Here is a 24,672-nt window from a genome sequence, read left to right on the forward strand (position 1 = left end):
CTCCCGGATATCTAATACGTCATTTGTTTATAAGTTTATAATCTATCTCCCCTGTTAGCTTCTATGCTGTAATAAAAGTGACATTCTCTGACTTGTTCTCCATTGCATCCCATTATCAGAGGAGGACGAGATGCATTGTGGATGCCCAATAAATATGAGATTAAGAATTGAATTACTGACTAAAATCAACCTCCAAGACAAGGTGCTGGGCATGGCGTTCCCTTCTCATTCTGTAGCAGCCTGAAGTCTGTTTGTTTTAATTTTCAAGAATCTATGATGTTTTCCAATCTCTCTGGTACTTGATGGTTTTGTTGCATCGGGTTCAAACTGTTTGTGGAAGTGCTGTTTGTAATGTTCAGAAATTAGAAGGGCTTTGTCATCAGTAAGGACTGGGTAAATGAACTGCCTCACCCCCATAAAATAGAAAACTGTGCCATCATTAAAATGCTCATGGATGCCTTTATTTATTGACATGAAAAGCTAGTCACATAGATTATTGACCAAAACATGTATAAAATATTAGTTCATTGAAATTGTGTGCTTTCAGAAAGTTCTTCAGTGAAATATTAGTGGTCGTTTTCTCAAGGTTGTGGGACTTTAGGTAATTTAGAAATATTATTTATAGGAGCCCCTGGGTGGCTCAGTCAGTTAAGCGTCCGACTTCGGCTCAGGTCATGATCTCATGACTTGTGGGTTCAAGTTGTGCATCGGGCTCTGTGCTGACAGCTCAGAGCCTGGAGCCTGCTTCGGATTCTGTGTCTCCCTCTCTCTCTGCCCCTCCCCTGCTTAGCTCTCTCTCTCTCTCTCTCTGAAACATAAGTAAAAAATAATCATTTATAATTTTTCTGTAGATTAGTATGCTTATAATAATTATATAAGATTTCCCTTGATGGAAGGACATTTTTAAAAGTTTTTTTCCATTTTTTTAAATTTATTTTTTAATAAAGTAAGAAAGCGATATTTGGAACAAAAAAAACCAGAGACAAACAAGAATATGATTTATTGTTCTTGGAGCTTTCTCACAGATCCCTATTTCCCACAGAGTGAAATCTGAACAACTCAGTGTGGCCTCAAGATCCTTCTCCGTGGTACCATCTTCTATAGGCTGGCTTTCCAACAAGGCGCCCGCTAAGATTCTAAACCCAGGCACACCTCTCCTTTTGCAGTTTTCTAAGACGGCCTTGCTCGGCCATGACCTCATTTCCGTAGCTGCTCCCTTTGACGACAGTACCCTTCTCCACCTTGCTATCAGGAACACATCTGTGTATCTTTGCACCTGTGGACTCAGTGCCACACTCCCTTCCCTCTGAGACCTTCTTTTCTTTCTTTTTTTTTTAAATGCTTATTATTATTTATTTTTGAGAGAGAGCAAGAGGGATAGAGTGGGGGAGAGTGGGGGAGGAGCAGAGAAAGAGGAGACCCAGAATCCGAAGCAGGCTCCAGGCTCCGAGCTGTCGGCACGGAGCCCGACGCGGGGCTCGAGCCCGACGCGGGGCTCGAACCCGCAAACCGTGAGATCATGACCTGAGCTGAAGTTGGACGCTCCACCGACTGAGCCACCCAGGAGCTGGGAGACCTCTCTTCAAACCTTGCACGTGGCTGTGTCAAAGCCCTCCTTCTCTCTTCCGCCTACATCCTGGTATCTGCTTGTTCACATTCATGTCCTGTCTAATAGCTGGCTCTGTGTCCTGGTAATTAACACATGCCTAATAATTGTGGGAAACAGTCTTGTTCTTAATTCATCACCACCCTGCAAATACTAGCATTGCCTCCAATTGACAGTATGGAAGGAACATTGAAGAGGGTTTCCCAATTTCACACAGTCAGTCATTCGGTGGGAGTGCCAGGATTCCAATCCAGCCAGTTCTGTTCCAGATTATTTGAGCTTAACCATGACATGCGGCTGCCACCCACCTGCCGTAGCACAAGACACGTTATGGGCCTTTATTTAGACTTAAGGAATGGCCAATGCCACAGAGGTATCCATTTTCTCACTGGGATGAATCTCCATCCCAAATACAAGAAATAAACCTCAACACTTACGTGTCCTCGCCTTTTTGTGGTTTAAGATACTCATCTTATACTACGATTCTTTTTTTTTTTTTTTAATGTTTATTTTTGAGAGAGAGACAGAACACGAGGCGGGAAGGCAGAGAGAGAGAGGGAGAGACAGAATCTGAAGTAGGCTCTGACACGGGGCTCGAACTCATGAACCACAAGGTCATGACCTGAGTCAAAGTCAGATGCTCAATCGACTGAGCCACCCAGGCGCCCCATAATTCTTAAAGTTTTCTCTGAAGTAAAACCTTTTGAAGATGCGCCTTCAAGAATATGGCTCACGGTAGAAGGCCCCAATCCTGACGCCTTGTTTCTATTTGACATTTTAGTTAGTCCCTTAGAAGTACACAGAGGTACAGTATAGTCTGTTACTAGAAATTTAAAAATAAAATTTGGTAACTGATAGTACAGAATGGTGTTTCTCTGTTGAATGCAGTACTTAAGAGCATAGAGCTCTGGACTCCAAGTTCTCCTTTCACCTCTTACTGTGGGCCCTTGAGTAAGTTCCTTTTCTTTTCTATTCTCCTCTGCCCCATGAAAAAAACATGCTATACTACCTTCCCCACAGGGTTATTTTTAGGATGCAATGCAATAATGCAGGGGAAATGATTAGCATGGTCCGGAGCATAAGTGCTCACTCAAGCATCAAATCCAAAAATTAGCTATGGCTGTCACTATTTTCTACTCTAGGGACCATATCACACTGGGAAGAATAGAGGCCAGGTAAGACACTCAAAGCTTGAGGTCCTGAAGGAAATGTACCTTCCTTACTAATCTGCAGACATATCATACAAGACCAACAAATCCGGTAACTGCTAACATTTACCTCTTCCCAGACTATATTCCCCTGTATTTTTTTCTAAAGGTTTGCTGCCTCCCTTTTGCCTATTTTTTTCTTTCCAGTAACACTTTTCTCTAATGCTAGCTTGCATCGACCCTAGCCCTAACAGGTGAGGGGCGGACAGGTAAGCACTCTGTCCCAGGGCAAGGGGAAGGGATAGGGATCCACATCTATAACTTTCTCTTCCACCACCCTCCCTCTTGGACCACAACCAAGTGGATCCTGGTACTGTTCCCAGCCTAGCAGGGTCCCAGAGTGGGAGCCTCAAGTGTGTACATCCTGAATATGCAGACTTGTCTGGAAATGCCTGGAGGGTTAGCCTGACAAGCAGGATGTTCGCCAAGGAGTCTCGTGGGTGGGATTCCAACCTATGATTATCTTCCTACCTGGCCATCGCCCTGTTAGAGCAACTGTTCTGTTGCAGCTCTTAGCTTGCCTGTTGGTTCTTCCCTAAATCCTCAATTCACTGAGGCCTTCCAGGATGCCTGCCTTATTAATATTCATCCAGCACCCCAACAGAGAGCCTGACCCACAGAACACACGCACTAATCATGTGTGGAAAAATGAGTGAGTGAATGAGTGAATGAATGAATGACAAAGAGCTCAAAAGCTCATGAGTTTGACCCAAGGAAGATAGTTTTCTATATATAGGGGAGGCATTTTGAATCGAACATAGCATGGTGAGTCGTTCAAGTGGAATTTGGCTACCCCTGCCCCTAGGAAGTGGTAACGATACACTGTAAGAAAACGACTTTAAGTGAGACAAATTCCCACCAATCTCCGTAAGCGAGGATAACACCGAATGTCCTAGCTTTAGGTCTGTTTCCCAGGAGCATATAATGAGAGGGCCTGGATAATTTCTTTCACTAGTGCTTGAACACTTGAGGATATTGGAGAACAGAAATAAGGAGAAGCTACAAACGTTCTGGAAGCTGTCAAAGAGGGAGACATCCCTGAAATGACCTGGGAATCCCCGCGACTAGAGACTGAATAAGAATCCACAGGAAGGGTCACTGGAGAAGGGAGATGTTTCTGTGATAAAAAGGAGTGTTAACAGTACCAGCTCTGCCCTGCACTTATTCTGTGGCTTTGGGCATGAAAAGCTCCATTTTTTCATCACTAACGTGGAAGTTTTAATGGCATCCACGTTGGACATTATTGTAAGATTAAGTTACATAATATATGCACAGTGTTCTGCATGGTTGATAATTCCAGTTGTGATAGTTTAGGAAGCATGATGAAGTGGAGGGTGATGATGAGGAGAAGAATGATAGATGATGAAGTCACGTTGCAAAGCTTATCAGAAATACTGCATTCTGATCAGGGTAGGGAAGTCTTAGTGAGTTTTCCCAATTCTGGCATATGGCTAAGGAGCCAGAGAAAGAATGTTTTATAACCAGTCTGACAATCCAAAGGTATTTAAGACGATTGTGGTCAGGACAAAAAAATCAAGGATTGCAATTTTGAGGACTTACCCAGATGTATTTAGCAAGTGTCCATCTGGACATCAGCCAGTTTCTACTCCTGCTATTAGAGCCAATTCATCCTTTGTGAGCAATGTACCAGATAGTTCGCTGGTGTGAGACAACTCTGCGTCCTCACATATTTTTGTTTTTTTTCTCTAGCATGGGTGATACGAATGAGTTCCTCTAAAAGTCTGAGCAAGAGTTAAGTCTTGGAAAGTTGTTCAATACAGCAAGACATTAAAAGGCAGTTTTCTGTGAAGGTAGAGCTTTCTGTGAAGGTAGATTCGGTGAATATTCCCAAGAGTTTACTTGTATAATGGGAACCTAGAGAGTCCATGAGTCTCCGAAGAGCTGGTCCTTATTTATAGAAAAGGAGTTTCAAATCTTTCTAGAAAAGACTGGGTGCTTGCATGTATGGGAACACATGTATAGTGCCGACTCCAGAATGTCAGCAGAGAAGTGTGACCATACGGGAGGACAAAATAGAGACATAATCCACATTCTTATGAAAACCATGCCCTAAGGAAAATTAAACCAGTCCGAGGAAGACTTCCTTGAAATTCAGCAGGAGAAAACTCTTGAAACATAGCTGGCTAGATGACTATTCATTCTTTAGGTGTATCAGGTGTAGCGTACAAGTTTGTGTGTTCGTATCACGTTAATAAAGCCTTCTCCCTCCTTATTTATTTTGTCTATATGATGTGTCTAGTTGAGAGTAATGTATATATTCCAAACAAAACATTTCCTTTGAATTTCTAAAAGATTAATTTACATATTTATTTAATACTCAGTCATTGAGACTAGCAAAGAATATTAGTTATTTGTTCATAACGGGATCTAAATCCAAGTAAGTTCACTCTTGTCCTCTTTGTATATTTTTTTCCGCCCGGGAGTCTACTCTGTCCGATATTAATACTGACACATCTATGTTGTACTTATTTGCACTTTCCTGATACACATTTTCCAAATACTGGGTTTACATCTTATGAGACATTTGAAAAAAATTGTTTTTTCCAGGAGGTGTGTTTTTGTTTCTCACCTGAACCGGTGGTTTCTAAATATTGTGGTTTTACAATCATTTACAGTTATCATCATAAAAGATAAATTCCCACTTCCTTCTGCGATCTTATGTTTTCTGTATCTCATGCTTTCCTACCATTTTCCTCTATTTCCTGTCTTTTGCTAGTTGAACTCTGATTTCTTTAATCTCCTACAGTAATTTGGGAGGAATCATCCTGTTTTTTTGTTTCTACAAAATTTTGCAAAATAACATACTTGATCTGATATTCCTCTAATTATCAAGGTCAAGAAGAAACAATAGCCTTTGACTCCATCCTATTTTAGTCAAGAAATTTAGCACATTTTATTTTTTCGTCCCTTCTCCCGTTTCCCGGCATTTCGCAGTGTAATATGTGATTCTAGACAACTGTTATTATTTCTAAAATATTTTATATTTTGAGTTAGAAAATCCCCCTTCTTCAAATTAAAAAAAAAAGTGGGGCAAAGGAAATATCCTTTTAAAACTCAAGCATACTGGGTGTTTGCCTTGTATCCTGTCAGAGGAAACAAATTGAAAAAGAAAAGAAAAAAAAAGAAAATCCCCCTTCTTGTTTCTTTTAGAAACATTCTTCACACTGTCTCTCTCTCTCCCAAAAATAAATAAACATTAAAAAATTAAAAATAAATAAATAAATGAATGAATGAATAAATAAATAAAAAGGGGCACCTGGGTGGCTCAGTTGGCTAGGCATCCGACTTTGGCTCAGGTCGTGATCTCACGTTCTTGGCCTTGTTCTCATTAGTTTCCACTTTAAATGTTCTCATTCAGTTTGCTTTTCCGTGGTCTTGCAGGGTGTTCTGATGTGGCAGTTCCTTAAATGCGATGGCCCCGGGTCCCTCTGTTCTGTGCCTTTTCCCTCCCAATCTCTATAGCCTCTTAGGTGATCTCCTATATACTCGGGCATCTGGTCATCACCTCTGTGCTTTTGACTGCCCGCATCTCTGTCCGTCTATTTCTCTGGTCATCTGGGCATCTGGTCATCACCTCTGTCCTTTTGACTGCCTGCATCTCTGTCCATCTGTTTGTCTCCTGACATCGAGATGCGTGCACCCAACCAGGTTGCTGGATGTCTCCACCCAGTCTTCAAGGGGTGGCCTCATGTAGGAAAGGAAACGTATGGCTCGACCTTGCCCTAACTCTTGGGTGTCTCTTGAAACTCAGTGATTGCCCGACCAGCTGACTTTACTTTTAACAGCTCGCAATTGCCGGTCGTGCACCAAGACCTGTCAGTGTCAGTACTTAGATCCAGGCTGATTGGAAGCCAGAGCCTCAGACAGCAGCTTTTAAAGTATGCAAATATATACAGGCTGTCTACCAAGAAGACGACGAGGCTGTAAAGCAACCAAAAGCGTTTATTTGGGGTTTTGGGGATTGCAATCCAGGAGACACAGAGTCGACTGAAATCGAAAGTGTGCTCCGAATTCCAAGTGGGGAGTGCAGGCGTATGAAAGGCAGAAACCACAGGGTTACATAACTTGTTGGCAAGGCATTGTGGTTGGGGCTGACGGAGTTAAACTGACCATCTAACGCATGATTGGCGATTTAGCTACCAGGTGTCACATTATCTCTGTTGTGGTCCAAAGTTGAAGGATGTGTTCCAGAAGGCGGTCCAGGTGCAATTGACAAATTACAATTGACAAAAGTCAAAAGTCCACGGTGTTCCAAAAGTGGAAACAGGATTGAATAGGGATTGCGTAGGCCTGCTTCCTCAGTATTCTCTAGAACCTACTTTTTGTGATGCTTATTTATTTGAGAGAGAGAGAGAGAGAGAGGGAACACGCCTGCACATGGGGGAGGGGCATAGAGGGAGGGAGAGGGAGAATGGGTTGTCAGTGACAAGTTCAACCCGGGGTTTATCCCATGCACCATGCGATCATGACCTGAGCCGAAATCAAGAGTCAGACGCTTCACTGAGCCACCCAGGAGCACCCAGACCCTAATTTTAAGGACTCTCTTAGCACTGCTTCCTTCACTTTGGAATCTTTTCTCACAGGTGCACCTCATTTTATTATGCTTTGCAGATAATTGTGTGTTTCGGTTTGCTTTGCTTTGCTTTTTACAAACTGAAGGTTTGCGGCAACCCTGTCTCCAGCAAGTCTGTTGGTGCCATTTTTCCAAGAGGGCTTGCTTACTTCATACCCCTGGGTCACATCTTGGTAGCTCTCACAGTGTTTCAAACTTATTCAGCGTTGTTAAATTTGTTACGGTGACCTGTGATTACAATTCACTGAAAGCTCAGAAGGTAGCATCTTTTAGTGATAATGTATTTTTTAATTAAGCGATCGATGGACGTTGTTTTGGTTTTTAGACGTAATACTATTGCACGCTTAGTAGACTACGGTATAGTGTAAACATGACTCCTATATACACTGGGAAACCAAAAAATTCGTTTGACTCACTTTATGGTGAGATACGCTCGATCACAGCGGCCTGGAACGGAACCCTCCATATCTCCGAGGTGAGCCTGTACAGTGCCGTGGGACCGCAAGCCCAAGCCCTGCTGGCCACCAGACCATCAATGCCGTCTTTCCCAGAGATGCTCCCAACAGCCCCCCCCCACCCTCCCGCCTCACTCCCCGCCCCGCCACCAGACAGCTTTAGGTCAGAAAATAATTCACATTCAAGACTGGGTGTTTTTCAAGTGGCTGCCCCTGCATCGGGCCCTGGAGTGAGTGAGCCCATGTGAGCCTTTGAGAGGTACTTCACAGTTTGCCTGGGCCGTTTGGATCTCAGGGAGGCGGGCCCCACTGGTTTTCAAGGCCAGATGTTTCGGGAGCTCAGGTGCAAGTCTTAAAAGTTGGGGTGCCTGATGCAGGGTATGAACCCTTCGCTCCTGAGGGAGAAGCTCCAGGGTTTTGAGTTCTCTCCCAGTTGTGGGTCTCCTCAGGGTTGAGGGGTATGGCGGGACTGAGTCACAGCCTCTCCTGCCTACCTCAGATGTGTCCCTTTTCACATTTTCCCCGTGGGAAGGAACCGCTCCACAGCTGTCAGGTGTTTCGCAGAGGTGGTGGTTCCATACGTAGTCGTATATTTCACATGTCCTGGGAGGAGGTGAGTTCATGGTCTTCCTGTGTCGCCATCTTGGACTGCCTTTCCTGGATATCTTCTTTAATATCTCAGAGACACACAAAGCTTTTCAATAGGAACGATCACAGAAATAGAGACTTCTCGCATTATTCTGCTGTTCTCTTAAGTCAAGGGAATGTGCGGAGAGCTAACTAATAATGAAGACCTATTATATGCCTGTCACTGCATGAGGCATTTTTTATACTCAATCCCCACTTTAACACTCTGGTCTGAGGACTCAAGTGTCTAATGCTAAGAGTGGGAAAACTGAGTCTCGGGAAGGTGAAGAAACTTACCCAAGACTCAGTTTTTTGTTTTTAAATGCTTGCATTTTCTATTTCATCCACATCAAAACTTTGCTCTATTGTTTCTTTGGATCCCCTTTATCTTCACGGCTCAATTTCCTTTCTTTAAGGAGACAAATCTTGGGGCGCCTGGGTGGCTCAGTCGGTTAAGCGTCCAACTTTGGCTCAGGTCATGATCTCACCATTCCTGGGTTCAAGCCCTGCGTCGGGCTCTGTGCTGACAGCTCAGAGCCTGGAACCTGCTTCAGATTTTGTGTCTTCCTCTCTCTCTGTCCCTCCCTTGCTCATGCTCTCTCCCTCTCTCTCAAATAAACATTAAAAAAAATTTTTTAAATAAATAGACAAATCTTACTCTTTCCATTTGGACTCATCCTTGTAGGCTGCCCATTCCTTTCTGAGGTTGTTTCCAGGTTTGGTTTAACCGAAAGAGACCCTGACAGTGGAATGACTTCACCCTACGGTTAGCCAGGAGACCAGCTCCACTCCGTAGTGGGGGGAAGGGGATGTCCTAGATCCCAACCCCTGTGACTCTAGTGGAGCAATCAATCGGTTGCCAGGACCCAGACCTTGAGGTGAAAGGAACGGTGGGGATTATATCCTATGGGATTCTGCCTAAGAGATTCATTGGCCTTCAGCACTATTTTCCTTCTAGTCCTTCCCATTTCGCTTAAGAAGATGGGTGGGACTAGAACAGCATACAGGGTTTTTTTTGGGTTTTTTTTTGTTTTTTTTTTTTTGAGAATGGACTACTGTGTTTGAAGTGCCATGTGGAAGGTTCTGGTTTAGTGTTAATCCTGGAGGATTCTTCCACTGGCCCTGTTTGTCCGCAGCCAGGTTTCTTGTCTCTGGCACTCCAGGTCAGCCTAAAACATGGCAGAGTATTTACAGTGATCGAGCTAAAGGAGCTCTCAAATTTCCATGTAAATGGAACGGAAGACTGGAACTTTCCTACCTATACTTTGGGTGGTACAAAATGCCCACATTCCTGTAGTCCCGCTTCTGCAGACCAAGGCAAACAGATTGTCCTTTGAATGTCTCAAAAGCTCTTTATTTTTTTTCTTGTAATGCCAAATGCAATATTTGTTTGAAAAGACTACACCAGAAGTTTCCCAGCTGAGAAAACAGGCTTGTGAAAAATGGTTTCAGAAAATGAAATAAACCATGCAAAAGTTGTTCAGGGTGTGTTTGAAATGAACATCTGGATATGAACTGCTAAATTACCTCCTTCCTCCTCCTCCTCTTTCTCACAGCTGTTTGAAAGAGTCCTGAGGGCAGGGAAACAGGTCAATGGACCAAATTGCACCTTTCCCCCACTTCTGATCCCTTTTGCACCTATGCAAGGAATCTAGTGCACATGTGTGTTTAATAAGTGGGCACAAATACAGGACAAAAATTATCTCAATTCCTGTTGACTCTCTACAGCAATACCAAAGGAAAATAAACTCTGGATTTTAAAATTTCTCAAACAAAACTTATGGTTCCAATAAAATATCACTTTTCAGTTGACTTTTTTATATCAAGAGCTGAACAGACCACTCATTTCTCTTCATTTCTTCAGAAAGAAGGAATGATTATTACGTCACACTTTCCCCAAAGTCAAGAAAGTCCAGTTCCCAAAGCCCTGCCTTTTAACTCATGATGGAGGCACATGAGAAGTTCTGCATGTTCGTGCCGTCACGCAGCCCCCTCCATAGCCACCTCTTCAACACACGCATCTAAAGAAGTACATTGGGAAAGAACAAGTTGACGTTTGTCGATCTTCACGAGACTATCAGTGGCCACAACTAACGCAGAAAATATGAAATAATTGCCTCATGTTAGAAGAACGTGTAGGCGAGTCTTTGGGGAGATATGATAGATGTTTTCACATAAGAGGAGGCTGGCTGGTGAACTCTGTACTGTCAGAGGCCAAAACGGGCCTGATGAGAAAAGGAGACGCCATACGGAAACAGGTTTTATCCTCTGTTTCAAGTGTCTGTTTCCGCTACAGCCTCTCCTCCTTTCTAGGATAGGAAAGGAGCCTCGCTCACCCTTGGATCCTGGTGCTGTGTGGTCAACTGTATACAGTGCATTACAGGTGCTCCTGTGATGGATGAACGCCTAACTGACCGACTGAATGCAATTCCTAGTTTAGGTTTTCCAGAAGAAACAGGAGAAAACTCCCTTATGAATACACAGATGAATATTTGCAGGGAAAGTTGGAGAAGGCGTTGGGAGCACACTTCTGAGATCAGATGGATTCCAAGGCTCTCCCATGGTTTGGAATCTGAAATTCTAAGTTCTCCTTCTGTATTGTTTAGAAGGAGATGTCCATCCACATGCCAGGGCTCAATCTCAGCCATCCTCCTTTCTTATATCCCCTAGGCTCTACTCGACACTGAGCTGGTTCTTGGCTAGGACCACAGTAGAAAGAGTCTTTGAACTTGACTCAAAGCTGCATGCCTCTAATCTAGGCATCTCTTTCCAGCTGATTTTATTTTGTTTCGACCTCTTGTTCTGTACCAAGAAAACTGTGCGTAGTAGTGGATACCTACTGGGAAGCTGTTAAATTGCATGGCAAAGAGAAATTACCCAGCCCAGGAGATCAGAGAAGGCTTCCCTGAAGAAGCAGTGTTTGAGGCAAACAAAAGCAATGTAGATGAAGAAAGCATCCAGGAAAAGGGGCTTGGAGTACAAAAGATCATGAATGATACCGCACTGAGCAGGGGTACTATAAGCAGCTGTGGCGGGAGAATAGAACACCAGGGAGAGAATGTGTGATGGGAAGTAGGGAGCGGAGGCCATGGTGGGGAGTCTGTGTAAGTTCCCCTAACTCGCACTTGACAATAATCCAGCCCAAATGGATGACATTTACTTCTCAGGTCAATGCCATTCATCAGGCTGTTCCGTCTGCATAGTACCCTTCTAATTTCTACCTGTTTAACATTTTCTCTCTCCTCGAAAGCAACCCTAATGCTCCCTTCTCCGGGAGCCTTTGATGATTTCCTCCAGTGGACACACTTCCCCCCATGGGTGTTTGTACCTCTCAGAGCACTTCCACATTCTGCCTCTCTGCTGGCTGGACTTGTGACATTCCATCCCAGACACCTTGAGCTTCATGACAGCAGGGGGTAACTCCTACCACTCTTCCTGCCCCATTCGACTCAGTAAATATTTGTTGATGAGCTGCGGACAACATTCTGCTCAAAATAGAGTGTTAGTCAGGAGGCGCGCGGGCCAGGCTTCTTAGGTTAGAATCTGGACACTGTGACCTGTTCGATGTGGAATCTTGGGCAAGTTGCTTCATTTCTTCCAGTGTCATTTTCTTCAACTGCAAAGTAGGGGTGGTGACAACACCTATCCCCTAGGAATTGCAGGGGCATTAAAAATAACATTTGCGAATAACTTGGCCAAATGCTCAGATACGTTAGTCATGATAAAATCCCGAGGAAAGATTACAGAGACTGAATCGTCAAGCCTGATTCATGCTCATTTTTTTTTTCCAGTTAAGTCAACATCTTCAGAGGATTTTGTATGTCTTATGTCCCATTCTAGTGTCTGTGTCCTCAGCCAGCCTACAAGAATGCAAATTGGGAACTGACATCAAACATTACATTAGTTGCAGGTGTACAATGTAAAGGCTTGATATTTGTATATACTGCAAAATGATCACCACAGTAAGACTAGTTAACATTCATGGCAATAGTTACAGATTTTTTTTCCTTGCGACGAGAACATTTAAGATCTACTTTTTTTAGCAACCTTCAAATATGCAGTATAGTATTACTAACGGAAGTCACCATGCTGTACATTATATCCCCGGGACTTACACATTTTCTAACTGGAAGTTTATACCCTTTGATGATCTCACTTGTATGTGGAATCCTAAAAAGAAAAATCTGAGCTCATACAGAGACCAGACAGATACACAGAGCCTAGGTTGTGCTTCCTCACGTGCATGTACAAACAAAAGTTGAGCTAAAGGAACAAGCTGAGCGAAATCCCGGGCACACGAGGGTAAGGGATGCTTGAGAAATGGTGAAAAGCACTTCTTACTTGAGCCCCCGTTCTGCCTCCTGGTCTGTATTCCCTGTCGCCATCTGAAACTGGGTCTTCCTCAAGTGACTGGTTTGCCCCCAATGGATTGTATCCCATCCGGTCTCTCATTGTAGTGTACCTAGGTGTATAAATTACACACTGACTATGTAATGTGTAACTAGGACACTTTTGTGGGGGGTGGGGGGGGATAGGCAGAGGGTGATCTGTTAAACTTTACACTGGGACCGCAGATGTGAATTGGGACAGTCACAGGCAGTTCAAGCTGTGCAATCGTCTAAGTTAGAACCAGCAGTCATGCTGACTTGGGTCACACAGCCTTCAGCGTCTTTCAAGTTCAAACCTCTAGCTCCCAACCAAAAAAGAGTAAAGGTTTTTTTTTTGATCCACTTTATTTTTAATTGTATCAGAACATTTTCAACTCAGTGTTGCACATAGGTTTCCTGGAAGGCTATGTCAATATATTGTGAAACATCTGGGTCTTTGCATATTCGGATGTTGGACTATAATGAGCAGTTTTCATCCCAAATCTTTAGAGTCATGTAGATAAACCGATTGGTTTCGATTCAGGGAACTTAACTGCCAGCTTCAATTAGCCTGGGTTCTTTAATATATTCTTTTTTCTAACATAGTAGGCAACTTCAATAAATTATTATTTATAGAGTACTTATTAAAATGCTACAGGGAAATCGTTCCTGGAAACATCTCGCTGTGTAACTGTAAATGATCAAGCCCTTACTTGCTGATTGAGTGTTTGAGGACTGAAGTCAGATCATAGGATCACAGCTACTCATGCCTGAAGACCTCAGACAGCACCCACGCCAACTCTGCATCCGATCCCTGAACCCCTTCGACAACATCACTGCTAGATAGCTGCCCAGGAAATGTTTGATGTCTTGGTGATGGAGGGATGCATTCCTGCTCAAAGTAGCCCTTTCCATTGCTGGGTGGCTTTGCCAGATACAAAATCTTGCCTGGTTTTAAGTGGAAATCAGCTTCCCAAATTGCCATGCACTGAGCCCCGTTCTCTAATAGGAACTCCATTCTCTGACAAAACGAATCGCCTTCAGCCCCTTTCTGTTCTCCTATCATGAGAGGTAGTGCAGACCTGCATCATCTGAGCCAGTAAGAAACAAGCACAGCCCATGAAGTGAAAGACAGTACAGCAAAGTGGTTTATCCCATCCACTAGGGCCAACAAGCTTGAGTTTGAATCCTGGCTCCACCTGTAACAAGGCGAGGCATTTAACCTCAAGGAATCTTAGTTTTCCCATATGTCCAATGGGAGATGTTCCTGGGTATCTTCTTGAGGCATTCTTGAAAGATTATAGGAGGTGGTGTAGGTAAAGTCCTTAGAATAGTGTCTCCTGGCACATAGTAAACACTTCATAGACTATTATCACATAGAATCCTAGCAAATAGAGTCTGGAAACCATCCTTCAGTTGTAAAATCACTACTCGGTGGGTCAGAAGTTATTACTGGACACTTTGTGACCTAAGATGCAGCCTCCTCAGAAAACTCCATCAAGCATTCCTAGTTCTTTGGATTGAATGATACATTACTTTTTGGAGGGGATAAATCCTGGCAATTAAGAGTCAGGGCCTGGGAAATTGTATTCAGCACTGGATATACATTCAATTGATTGGACAGGTTTGTTTATTTTTTAATAGCCATGAAATGAGAAATACTGAGGGTTCAGCGATGGATATTTTCCCAAAGCTCTTCATGAAATGTGAATGTGCACTCAGATTAAGAACAACAGACTTAACGTGAGTCTCTATGGGTCAGGGTCTGGGTTCCTTCAATAACCAGCTGCACAACTGTGGGGAAGTTTCTTCATTTCTTCAGGCCTCTGTTTCCACATCTGTAAAATGGAGATAAAGATAAAAGTTCCTTCCTCATAAAGCTGTAATGACCCTTAAAGGAACTAGCACATATGGAGAGAAGAGTGCTCATTGGGTATTTATTCTATTTGTTTCACTGTAATAAGTATCTTCCATTCTTAATTCTTACCCCATCTCCATCTACCACCTTTGCCTCAACCTTTTGGCAGGTGTCAAAGAGTACTGAGCACCATCTTGGCTATGGGTACAACCCAAGGTCCAAGACAAGGATTTATCAAGAAACCCTTTCCTAGCCAGGGTGCACTTCAGGCTGATGGTGGCCCAGTTTTCTTTGAGTAATTAAGAATGACTTGCATTTATACAGCACTGGAATAGACCTGGGTCCCTAGTGGCAAAGCAATTAGGAGAGATGACAGCATGATTGTTGTCTTAGGCTATGGCTTACATCAGCATTAGAATCATCTGGGTGGTATCTGTCACTTAAGGATCTGCTTCAAGATTGGCAGAAGGGCTCTACATACCTGCTGCTCACACTGTGGGACCCAAACCAGCAGCATGGGCATCACCCGTGAACTTGTTAGATCTACAGAGTCACTGGTCTCACCTTAGACCCACTGGTCTCACCTTAGACCCACCAAATCAGAAAGGGTCTAGTTCACTGAATCCCCAGGTGGTCAATGTGCCCATTAAGGTTCAGAAGCATGATTCTTCATCAGCATTGAGAGGAATTCATACCCAAAGTTTGTGAAATGTTCCAGAAACCTTCATTCTACCACCCACCAAAAATTGATGCCTAGATAAAGCTCTTCACAGCCCTTGAATCACAGTCCCTCTAAGTTAGCAGCTCTCTCCATCTCCCCACCATCCTGTACCACTGGTTTAGCACTTATATAAATGCCTTCTTTGAGTTATTTTCTGGTTTGGATTTTCTACCTGATCCTTGGTCCTTGTTGAGAAATGGCACCTGATATTTGGCATAATGGAGGCCCCCCCCTAAGACCTGTTCACTATTCTAGACATAGAAAGAAGGTGTGCAAAAGGTTGCCCCAATTATCATTTGGCTTTATGTTGACATCAATACATAATGAAATCCCTGATTTCACTGGATTTCAAATAGCTGGAGAAAAGATGGAAGGGGGTTAGTGAATAAAATTCTGGGATAAGTCTTGGGGTGTAAGAGGCACACACACACACACACACACACACACACACACACACACACAAACACACATACACATATTGAACATCTATCATTATGCCGGACAATGGGGATCCAAAGATGAGCAAAACCAAGTCCTGTCTTCATCTCTCACCCTTGGCCCTTGTGGAACCTTGAGAGAAAATAGACATGGTCAAATAACCACCAAAGTATGTGTTACATCCTAACAGCGATCACCACCCATAAAACTGAGGCACAAGTGCCTTGAGAACGTGAAAAAAGGAGACAGATCTATTCAGGACATTTCCTCTGAAGAAGCAACAAAACTGTAGGGTGGGGAGGGTTCAGAAGGGCAAGGCGGGTGTGACAGGGAGGGGTGGCCCAGCTGGTGCTCATGTCGTGTGACCAGGGAAATCTGTGCCCCTTGAGGAACTGAAACAAGCTGGAGTGCGGGGAGCCCGGAGGAGAGAAGGAAGGGGAAGGAGGATTGAGAAAGCTGAGGCTGGAATGATGGTGGACGCGCTTTGGTCCTCGACCTGAGAGCACTGGGAAGAAATGAAGGGGGCAACAGGGCCATATTTGTGTTCCCCAAATAGTGATTTTTTTCTGCCAACATGGAGAACAGATTGGAGAGGGACGAGAAAGGATGTGAGGCGCAGACCGATTAGGATTGCATCACGGCCCCCGGGGTAGGGACATGGCACCTGGATTGTGAAGGTGGTAGGGGCGGTGGAGAGAAGTGGGATGTTCCAAGAAATAGGTGGGAAAATGGAAAGGACTCAGGTTAGTTTGGCGGGCAGGAGCAGGGGAGAGGGAGGTGTTAAGGATCACAGTTTGCTGAAGTTCCTAGATGCTGTTCTTTTGGCTAAGGCGGGGAGTGCTGGGCGGATATCGGATGGGGAGGTGGGGTGGGTCATGAGTTACATTTTGAACATTTTGAGTTGGAAGCCTTCCCTGACCTCCCAGACAAAGCTATGCAGGACTGGAGTGTGGATGAGAGTCCTAGGCTGGAGGGGACTATTTTATAATAATAATTTAAAAAGTAGAAATAACAAATGTTACCACTCATTGAATACTTACTCAGTGCCAAGGCTAACCATCCATTATCTAATTTAATCTCGCAGGACTCCATGAAATGACTGATCATCCCCACGTTACAGATGAGGAAGTGGAGGCCCAGGGACAGCGTCCTGTCCAAGCTGTTAACCACTGTGTCACATTGCCCCCTGCTGAGCACCTACTAAGTGCCAGGCTCTTAGAAAATGATGGTGTTTAAGACCTCCCCAAGGAGGGGCTTCTATTCTGGTAAGGTAAGTTCACAGATGTGTGTGTCTTCCCTAGCAAACTAAAGGAGGAGAAGCCCCAAGGTAGGAATTTCTGCCTTTTGTCAAAAATACGGTCACTCGCCTACAAGCCACATCCCTCTGGCATCCACATCCCTCTGGCATTCACGTGCACAGATTCGGGGCATGCCCCTGCCTTCTCTCTAAACTTTTTGTTCAGAAACTGAAAGAACAATTTTGGGTTGTTTCTGCTCCCTGGTTTTAGGTTGCCTAAGGGCAGGTAAGTTAAGTAAGAAGAGTTTCACCATGCATCCACCGGGCAACCCACCCCCGTTAGCCTTTGATTTCAGGGTCTCAGACACACAGGAGGGGAGGGCAGCCCCACACTGCTCTCCTTTTGGTAAGGCTCTTTATTTGCCGCGAGCGGCTTCTTGTGTTTACCTGTCTGGGCATTGTTCCGAGGACTGTGAGAATGACACTCCTCAAGCCAGCTCTGAGATGGAAACAGACTCACCACAGCAGCTAAAGAAAGAACGTGTATGCAAAATGATCTCTTCCAGCACGTTCTGCTTTTGCCCAGGCGTTGCACATAAGCATGGAAGAATTTTACTGCTCCTGTTACCCAGAAGAGCTTGAGATTTGAAACTGGGAACCTTTCCAGAGCTTACATGGAACGGAGCATACAGATCAGTACTGAAAACATAAATCACTCTTCAACCCTTGATTCTTATTATTTTAGTAACAATAGTCTAGTTGAAATTTAACACTCTGCGCCTCCATGTGTGTGCGTGTGTGTGTGCGTGAGTGTGTGTGCGTGTGTGTGTGTGTGTGTCTGTGTGTGTGTGTACAGGAAAATAAATACATTTTCAATAATCTGCGTTGGATTTAACTAAACCTCAACTTTATCTATTGTCAGGTGTGCTTGTGCTGTTCAAATAATATCAATCTCCTAAAAAACAAAAAAACAAAACAAAACAAAACAAAAAAAACCTGGGGCCCCTGGGTGGCTCAGTCCATTAAGTGTCCGACTTTGGCTTAGGTCATGATCTTGTGGTTTGTGGGTTCAAGCCCCGCCTTGGGCTTTGTGCTGACAGCTTGGAGCCTGGAGCCCCCTTTGGATACTGTTTTTCCATCTCTCTCTGCTCTCTCTCTCTCTCTCTCTCTCAAAAAAATGATTTAAAAAATTTTAAAAAAGCCTATTTAGGTTTGGTACAAGTGATGATAATTAGTGCCAATTTGGGAAGTGAGAAGTCCCAAGCAATTGTGCCCCTTACTGTGTTTCACTTTTACACACACGATAAAACTTTTCTTTCTTGTATAGAGTCATGCTTTTCATATTTTGTGATTTTCCTTAAACGTATATCCCAGATCATGAAAGAAATGGTATTTGGATTATCCAGTGTGAGGCAATTCAGAACAATGCTGTATTTGAGCAGATAATCAATGCTACCCTCAAGGACTGTCTGAGGTTATGGGCCTTTTGCAAACAACAGAGAATATGTAAACCCGAGCCCAGAGGGGAGCATTTCATTTTGAGCGTATTTTTCCAGAAATATTATAATGATTTATTTTTACTCAGAGAGTAAAATATATTCATCAGAAGTCTTTTGACTATTAGGGAGAAATAGAAAACAGTCCTGTTGGGAGGGTGGGGAAATAACTGTTAGCAGTTCCCTCCGTGGCACCTCAAAGCAGAGTTTAGGATAACTCATCCCCCCCCATCATATAATTGTCCACACATTTGTGTGCAATAATGTTAATGACATCAAACCCAGATTAAAAGCAATTCTAGGAATTTCTGTATTTCTACCTGAGGCAGTTCCTTCATCTGTGCCCTGGATGACATTAATTTCTGCTTTTTCAATAACTTTGCAGTCTCTAGACTGTGGATCTTTCCAGAATATCATTTGCTCAACAAATGATTCTTAAAATAAAAAAAAAATTCTTAAAAAAAAAAATCTTCCTTGATTTTACTTCCCCATTAACTCTTGTGCCGCGTGCCCTCTGCGAACAGCAACATTTCTCAAAAAGTTGCCGACCCAACTAACACCCGTTTCCCAAGACTGTACTCACTTCTCCAAACTTACCGAATTTGGCTTTCATTCTTATCAGTCTAGGAAATAGTCTCTTTTCACCACCACGGGGGGGTCCGTACCACTAAACAAAATGGACACCTTCGATCTCTTTTTCATGTGTTTACTTATCCATGTGTTTACGGAGTGCCTACTATGTGCCCAAGTTCTGTTCCAGGCATTGGGGACACGGCAGTGAAGAAAACTGACAGGAAAGCCGTTCTTTTGGACTTCACCGTTGTAGTGGAGATTACGGATAATAAACTTAAGAAGTAAACTTGCATCTTCTGTATCAGTGAGGGATCACTCACCAGACTTCAAGAAACTTGGCGATTTCCTGCTGGGGACACTCGTGGCTTCTGTGACCCAAACTCCTGTGTCTCCTCTTCCCAATCTGGTCGATTTTTTTTTCTTCAGTCTTTGTCAACTCTTTTTTTCCTTTTTTTGTCGGTTACACCATCCTGGAGTCCCTCAGGATTTTGCTTTAATTTACTTCTTTGTATTCTTTCATTCATTTCTTTGGCCCTCACTTGTGTATATTCTATTTTATTCCTAGGTGATTAAAAAAAATACTCCCCATTGTTTCAGCCACCACCAGACCCCAGTGATGCTAAAAATGATGAATCAAAACCCAGAAATGGTTGTAACGGGTTTATTGCAAAGCTAAGGAGGCTATACTTACTTCTGTCAGGCCATTCTCTTCATGGGCCTCTGTGAGTGTTGCAAGTTCCCAGGGATTATATAACATCTCAGGTGTGAAGGGAAATAGAAGTTACAACCAGGGAGCATTTCCTTGGAAGCATTCCTGGAAAATTGCCTAAAGAAATCTCAGAAGGAAAGAAACTGAATCTTCAGGATTATAGTCATTTGTTGTGACTTCTTTTCCCAATCCAAATAAATACTACCTTTTATACCTAAGTTTGTGCTTGTAATTCGGTTCGTTTTTTTTTTTTTCTGAAAGATGGTCCCCCAAATTGCACAAACTTTAGGCCCTATAAAAACTGGATCCTTCCCTGTCCAGAACTGGCCTCTCTTCTGAGGTCTAGTTAGTGCCAAAGTCTTTTTAAGTTTCTACTAATTCCATCATTAGCCTCTAATCCACTCCAGAATTCCTTTCTTGCTTCCTAGATTATTATAATATCTGTCTACTTGGTCTTTTCAATCACAGGGAAGCTCCCAACTATTTTCTCTACACTTTGTCAGCTAAATACAATCTTCAAAGTATAATTTATTTATTTATTTTTTAAAAACAATTTAAATGTTTTTATTTAGTTGTGAGAGAGAGAGAGAGAGAGAGAGAGAGAGAGAGACAGAGCATGAGCAGGGGAGGGGCAGAGAGGGGGAAGACACAGAATCTGAAGCAGGCTCCAGGCCCCGAGCTGTCAGCACAGAGCCCGATGCGAGGCTCGAACTCTTGAACCACGAGATCATGACCTGAGCCCAGGTTGGACACTTAACCAACTGAGCCGCCCAGGAGCCCCAATTTATTTATTTATCTTTAAAGATTTTATTTTTTAAAGTAATCTCCACACCCAGCACAAGGCTTGGACTCACAGGCCCAAGATCAAAAGTCACACGCTCCACCAGCCAGGCCAGCCAGGCGCCCCACCAATGTAAACCTTTATAAACAGAAATCTTCAGTGCTACGTGGATCTCAGAACTCCTCAGCAGTTATCCATTGTTCTTAGAATCCAAGGACTTACATTGAATCCAATATTTTTAACACTGCACCCACCTGCTGTGGGGTCTCGCCCTTGCTTCCATCCCCATTCTCATTCCTGTCTCCCCCTCGATGAGCTGGTAGGTCTTTCCTCGTTTCCTCCCAAAGATAGCATTCACTCCTCCGCTGGGATTGTGCTCCATGATCTTTCCACTTGTTGGGACTCTTCTGCAAGGTTTTCACCTGGCTAGCTCTTAAGATCTTGGCTTAAACATCTTCTCTTTAGAAAATCCCTCAGCCCCTAGAGGCAGGGATAGAATGTGCTTCACTAAAAATATATGGGATCAGGAGGAGGTGAGTGGTATACAAAGCAGGAGCAGGTTGCCACTGCCACAAGAAGGTAGATGAACCCAAGGGAGAAAGGCTGAAATAAACTGGTGTAGACAGCTGCGTTTATCATGCCCGGTTTCTTCTTCATCTGGGGTACATAGCCCTATGGTGGAATGAGAGTGGTTCAGATCTGGCCCCATGCAATCCTCCAAGCCCATTCTCTCTTCCCTTATCTTCTGGCAGGATGCAGGTGATCTACTGTTAAGACTCGGGGGCCCTAGAACTTCATGGAAGACCACCTTCCAAATACCCAACTGAACTTTTGATGATCAAGAAACAGACTTCAGGGGTACCTGGGTGGCTCAGTCAGTTGAGCGTCCAGATCTTGGTTTTGGCTCAGGTAATGGTCTCACAGTTCCTGGGTTTGAGCCCCACATCAGGCTCTGTGCTTATGGTGTGGACCCTGCTTGGGATTCGTTCTCTCTCCCTTTCTCTCTCTGCCCCTCCCCCACCTGTGGACGTTCTCTCTCTCTCTCTCTCTCTCTCTCTCTCTCTCTCTCTCAAAATAAACAAATAAACTTAAAAAAAAAAGAGGGCACCTGGGTGGCTCAGTCAGTTGAGCGTCTGACTGGTTCACGTCACAATCTTGCGGTTTGCGAGTTTGAGCCCCATATCGGGCTCGCTGCTGTCGGCCCAGAGCCAGCTTTCCAATCCTCTGTTTCCCTCTCTCTGCCCCTGCCCTTCTTCTGCAGAGTCTCTCTCTCAAAAATAAATAAATAAAAACATAAAAAAAAAAAAACCTTCACTAGATGACGCCTCTGGAATGTGGGGCTTGTTTGTACTTCAGTTAGTATCACTTGTTGTAATAACCTCAGACAAATTAAGAGAGAAGCACCCACTGTATGCCCTCATCCCATTTCACTTTCTGTTCAAGTGGAAATGTTTTATTTAACCTCCCATACCCCTACATGGAGATGGACTGTCTCAAAGAACTCATCTGAAAGGCCCACTGGACTATACCCTTGCAGAAATCCCAAGACTCAGAAGGATTGTTCGTTTTGATGGGCAATAGACGTAGTGGTTAAAAGCTAGGACTTTGGAATCTTTCACAAGCGGACTAATGCATTGTGGCCTGCCTGCATGCATGATCGCTGTCCTTTACTTTGTAGTCCCTTCCCTTGTTGGCTCTGGGTTCAACCATGTGACTTCCTTGGTTACTGAGTTATTTGCAAACCTGATGCAAGCGACATCTTGAAAAGCACGTTCATATTCCTCCTTTCTCCTTTCTTTTGCCCAAGTGGGCTGCTTCATTCTCATACTTGTTTCTTTCCAGAAGCAGGTGCCGTTCTAAGCTCCTGGAAGTATGTGAGGGATACATGGAGAAAAGCCAAGGTCATCTTAGATGACTTGATAGCTAGCTGACTCCCCCACTCCCCCGAAAAGTGAGAAATCCCAGCCGAGATTAGCAGAGTCACCTACCTAGCTCCCAGTTGACTTCGGAGACATGAGTGAACCAGGCAAGACCAGAAGAGTGTAGCCTACTCGAACCTCATTAACAATACATGGCTATTGGTTTGAGCCAGTAAGTTTGGGGTGGCTTGTTGCAGGGTATTATGGAAGTGATAGATCAGGGTGAAATAGGTCCAAGTGAAAATCCCAGGGCTGACCTTTATTAGCTCTAGGACCTTTGACAAGTTACTTAATCTCTCTGCCTCAAGTTTTGCATCCAATAAATGGGATCTGGCAGTGTTTATTTCAAAACACTGTTGTGAAAAGTGATCAAGTTGGTGGGTGAAAAACACAGCGCTTAGTTATCGGTGTGTTGAAGAAAATCAGTAAATCTTAGATGTGATGTATAGGAGACATGAAGGCAGAGGAGAAGGAAAAATAGAAGGGCAGTGAGATCTTCTGTGGGTCAAAAGTTTGGGTTGCTCAGCATTCTGGGTATCTAAGAGGGAAAAAAAAACATTGAGAAATATAAACCATTAGGCAGCCCATCCATTCATTACTGAATAAACTAAGCTCTGTGTTTTATAAGATGTGTCACTGGGAGGTTGGTATGCTTAGTCCTTGTGAGCTTACTCCCTTGGAAGACATTCTCCACCAAATCTTGCTTCCAGATTTTACCTTTGGTATGTATCAAAGCTGTTTCCTCAAATAACCATCTAAAAACCACTTTTGTCTTGGTTCCAATGTTGCCATAAGGGTGTTTTCCATTTTACCTATCAATACCCCCATTAGAAGTTGTCACGTAACATACTTCTTTCCAATAGAGCAAAATACAGAGAAAGAAATGGGGCTTATTATATCTCCCTAGGGATCAACTTATGCCCTCCTTTTTGATAGACTTTCCTCTTAACCCTGACCACCAGGAAGCTCAAATATATTACTCATCATAACAACTACATTACTCTTAAGTTTAGCATTCTGTCTGATTCTCCAAAGATTCTGGTTTCTTACGAATACAGAGTTTCTCTAATGCTCTTTCTTATATGTCATATGTTTTAGCCACCTCAAGTTGTGCATAAGCAAATGGGCCTTTTCTAGTGTGTGACAACAGTCTAGAACCAAATGTTCACAAACATTTGTAAAATCTAGATGAGAAGCTGTTTCCTAAGGGCCTCAGCTCAGTCTCTGAAACCTGTTTTATGGTCGCTCAGCCTTGGTTTTGGAAAAGTCATCAGGTTGCTAACTGCTTTGGCGATCATAAAACAAAGTTTTCTCCTAAACAGAGGAAAAGGCTCCACGAAGGAAAAACTTGTTCACAGAACACAGAGTGAGAAAAGGCCCCTCAGAAGCCTTGCTGGCATCAGTCCCAAGCTCATGTTACCAGGAATATTTACATTAAAAATATATCTCCAGCTTGACCAGCAGCTCTGAGGTCAAGCTCAAAATCCTGCCTGGGAGTTCTTTGGTTTTATTACCATTTGTCAGCTCAAGCTTTGGCTATGATTTCCCTGCCTTCTGAGGCATGAAGGCAAACAGAGCAGAGCGAGGGCTGGGAATAGCAGCCCCGATAGTGTGAGGTGGGGATGAGGGGCTTCTGAGGTTTTTCAGCAGGAAGTATCTGGTTGAAGTCCTCTTGGCCAAGAACTTTCCTTTTACATACTGGTCTTTTATACACAAGGAAATGCCCACAAGGGAGGTTAGTAGGACTAAGTAGGCAAAAAGATTGCCTTCTTTTCTGAGACCTTCTCCTAGAGATAAACTTACTTGGTCCCCTTTCCCCACCCATCCAGAGCCCCCCCCTGAGAGGCCTCACCAGCTGGAGGAGTGAGAAGGAGAGATTTATGAAGTTTCCTTTGTAATTAGAGCTATAATTGTATTTTGATTTTCACTAGGTTGCTACTCAGCCTGACATTAACAAACACCTGCTGGAGAAACGTGTAAAATATAATTTTATCATTCACACTGTTTTGTTTTAAAATAGTTCAAGGATCTATGATTAAAGAAAAATTAAGTGAATAAATAAACCATTCTAATTTCAGTCCCT

General features: G+C 43.5%; 1 long non-coding RNA gene and 1 other non-coding gene across 2 annotated transcripts in view; both read left to right on the forward strand.

Moving 5' to 3' along the window:
• The window catches only part of LOC128773469 (uncharacterized), a 92,909-nt gene that overhangs the window by 57,421 nt on the left and 10,816 nt on the right, over positions 1-24,672 (forward strand). Inside the window, exon 2 of the long non-coding RNA XR_008417724.1 lies at positions 16,959-17,144. This is a non-coding gene — a long non-coding RNA (uncharacterized LOC128773469). The remainder of the gene's footprint in view (positions 1-16,958; positions 17,145-24,672) is intronic.
• LOC128773577 (small nucleolar RNA SNORA27) lies at positions 5,806-5,936 on the forward strand. The gene has a single exon (XR_008417940.1). It is a non-coding gene; the product is annotated as a small nucleolar RNA SNORA27 (small nucleolar RNA).

This window comes from Panthera pardus, unplaced genomic scaffold (assembly GCF_024362965.1).
Source record: "Panthera pardus isolate Hobbes unplaced genomic scaffold, ASM2436296v1 HiC_scaffold_25, whole genome shotgun sequence".
NCBI classification, from domain to species: domain Eukaryota; kingdom Metazoa; phylum Chordata; class Mammalia; order Carnivora; family Felidae; genus Panthera; species Panthera pardus.